The sequence below is a fragment of the Octodon degus genome, unplaced genomic scaffold, assembly GCF_000260255.1.
Source record: "Octodon degus isolate 3935 unplaced genomic scaffold, OctDeg1.0 scaffold00317, whole genome shotgun sequence".
Lineage (NCBI taxonomy): Eukaryota > Metazoa > Chordata > Mammalia > Rodentia > Octodontidae > Octodon > Octodon degus.
In genome coordinates this window covers 464,953-468,557 of record NW_004524893.1, presented here as the reverse complement: position 1 = coordinate 468,557, position 3,605 = coordinate 464,953, and positions in this window count along the sequence as shown.

Genomic DNA, 3,605 nt, shown 5'->3' with positions numbered 1-3,605 from the left:
TGTCTGTCTGTCTGTCTGTCTGTCTCTGTCTCTTTCTTTTTCAGGGTCTTTGTACTGTGCTCCATTCATTGCTATTTAGTTACTTTATTTTGAGACAGGATCTTGCTAAGTCACTAAATTACTCAGGCTGGGGCTTGAATTTATAATCCTTCTGCCTACATAGCCCAAAGTTCTGAGTTCACTTTTCCCTTCTTTGCTCTCACCTACAAGGCCCTGCTGAGCTTTGGCTTCTCTGTCACTCCTCTAGCCTCATCTCCCATCCTTTGCCTCCACTCTGGCTTCTGGACACACAGACCAGACACATGTGTTCCTCAGGGCCTTCGTACCTGCTATTCCCTCTGTGTGGGACATCAGTGACTCCTCCCCTCACTATCTTTGTATCTTTGCTCAAATACCCCTTGTCAGTGAGACCTTACCTGGCTTCCCTCACTACAATGTGCCTACCTCACTCTTAACTCCCTTTTTCCTCTCAGCTTTGCTTTTTTGCCTCGGGAAAATTTTGTTACATAAGCTAATGCATTGCTTCTTCTTCCAGACTAGTTTGTGTTTCCCTCCTTTGTCAAACAAATCTCTGTGAAGGCAAGAGCTCCTCCTTTGGCCCACCAAAGGGCTTGACATGAAGCTGAGTGCACTGGAGGCCTTGAGCCAAAGCAAGACCAGGTGCCTTCATCTCAGGATGTGTACACGATGACAACTGGGCCATACATGTGGCAGGGGAAATATGGAGGAAGACAGAGCCAGTTTCCGCCCTTTCTGCCTACCCCTGCCACCAGCTTGGGGTCTGACCCAGTGATTGGGAAATGCTTTTTCTTTCTCTTTTGTTAAAGTCCAGCCAGGGCTGGGCCTTGCCACCAGGCCATGTGAGCAAGGTGGAAACTATGGCAGTTCTGGATGGGCTGAGGTCTGTGTGCTGGAGGCTGGCGTCACCCCTGCCACATCCCCTGGAGCCATCAGCCGGACCTGCCACACCCATACCACTTGCGGCCAGACCACTCCCAGAGTTGTTCTGTCCCTGCCAGGCCAGCAGCGTGAAGTGCCCCATGGAGTGGTGAGAACAAGAGAAAATACATTCAAGGGGTCAGCTGATCCACTCCTCCTGGCACAAGGGGCCTGAAGCCCAGGCAGGGAGGAGGCTTGCGAGGTTGCATGAAGAGTGCTCAACAAAGTTGTGTGACTTGTGAGACTGGACAGACCTGGGTCTTTGCTCTGGTTGTGCTTTCAGGGTGGTTTTGACCAAGCGTCACCACTGTTGTGACTCAGTTCCTTCCTCCCACCCTCTCTCATTCTGGACTATGGGAGACGCAGGGATGTAACACACACCAGACCTGGTAGCCCTGGGTGATGAGCAGGATGAGGAACAGTGCTAACAGAGAAGGACATCACTCCTCTCTTCTACCTCATTGCTTCTTCCCAGCAATCCTAGGAGGCAGTGCAATTAGTAACCCCATTCCACAGGTGACAAAACTGAGACCCAAAAAGCTGAGAAGGGCTGGACAGCCTCAGGATAAGAGGCTGGAGGCTGTCAGGACCTACTCCTCCTCTTTCAGCTGTTTAACACTGTTTGGGTCAGCCAGATAGTTCGGTGGACTAAAGCGGCTGCTTAGGCAGTTGCAGACCAGGCTCAATCCTCAGCAGCGTGCTGTGCTGGCCCCACTCCCGGGGCTTGCTGAAGCAACGATTGAGACTGGCGTGGTAGTTGGAGCCTGTAATCCTAGCATTTGGGAGGCTGAACCCAGGAGGATTACTGAGTCTAACCTGTGTAGTGAGACCCTGTAGATACTAAATACATAAAAAAAAAAAAAAATTGCACATAACTGATACATAATGTCTTTCTTGTCTGGTAGAATCACCTCCCTCCCATTTGTGGAAAAACAAGCTTAGCCTTTACTTATAACTTAATTTTTACTCTATATAAATTTGTGCTTTTATTACATTTCCTTTGAACCAGTCAAAACATCTGCTTGGCTTCTTCATTGTTTAACAACTAAAATAAAATATTTAAAATGTGGTCATTTTCATAACCATATAAGAGTCATAATTTTAGCCTTTTTCTGAAAATTATCTCTTAATAGGACCTTAGAAACTGTCCCAAACCAGTGGGTCAGTCAACGAAGGTCACCTGGGAGAGGAGTGGGGAATTGTGGAGAGGACAAAGGACAGGAGACTTGAGAAATGGAGACAAGACCGGATTCTGATCAAGTCTCCTTCATTCAGGGGAGGTGCTGGGTATATATAGAGGAGGCATAGGGAAATGATGTGGGAGGGCAAAAGGCGCGAGTAACTAGGCAACCGAGCTATGACAGGAAGTCCCTCCTCTGGGGCATAGCAGGAGACTTATGGGAAATAGGCGGGGTAAAAGAACTAGGAACTTAGCTCAGCAGAAGTAGGGGAGGAGGAAGTCATCATCACTAATGATGCTAATGCACCAAGAGAATTTTCTAGGTCAGAGACACTCAGGTGACCATTAAGGGATATGTGGCACAGAGTCATGATGTGGCAGATTCACAGGATTTAGAAAGACTCACTTGCAATAGTATTGGAGGCCTGGAGGTATTGTGCCTCCCACAAGAAACCAATGCCTGGGGCTGGAGAGATAGCTCAGTGGCTTAAGTGCCTGCCTCGAAAGTGCAAGATCCTCAGTTCGAAATTCCAAGGAGCGGTCCAGCAAGGAGTCAAGACCCCTGCTTCTGAGGACTGTCTCGCTGAGGTTGATGATACCCGGTGCTAAAAACAGGTCCTTTCAGGTGTGAAGACTGAAGTGGACATGGCCTTTCATCCCGCTCAGCTCCTCTGCGAGCGATTGGATGGTTCCATGCGCCCTCTTGTGGCCTTACGTGTCTCTGCAGGGCCCCTCCCTGTTGCCCTGTGGTTGGAAGGGCACCTCATGCCCTTACTGTTATCTTTTCCGGGCCTGGAACTTTTCCTTTTTTACCATCCTGTCCCATCCTCAACTGAGGCCATAACACAGCCTCAGATATGGATTTCCCACTTCCTTCTGAGCAGACCTGGGACTCAGCCCCCAGCAATGCTGGACTTGGGCCCCGGGGAGTGGGAGGACACCCTCAAGCGCAGGGCCACTCACCGGGCAGTATATGCCTTGCTTTTTCTCATCTTAAAAATGAGGATCAGAATAGTTTCTACCTTAAAGACATATTGTTGTTGGCAGCTGAGTTAGACAGAAATATCATAGGCAGTCACACAGGGCCAGACCCTCAAGGAGACAGCACAGAAGACAAGATACCTCGCAACTGTGAGAGAGACGGATGCTCCTGCTGTTGAGCCTGACCTGAAGACCAAAGATCGAACACATGCTCACCTCCCTAAAGATAAGCATCTGAGATTGATCATCTCCTCAAGGAAGCCAGGAAGTCGCTAATCCAACTGCTACCGGCTACTGGATAAATTCCTATTCAATGTTTCATGCCTGCTTGCTAAGTGACTTGCTTCCCCATTTGGTCCGGGATTTAGTCAATTTTACTGAGCAATGGTGCTCATAACTTTATAGGTTGACCATAGTTTTGTCCCACCTCATGCCCACCTAAGCAAGTTCCCATGTTCTCCACCTTAGACCTGCCTCACCACATGGTTTTTATTCTATAAAAATC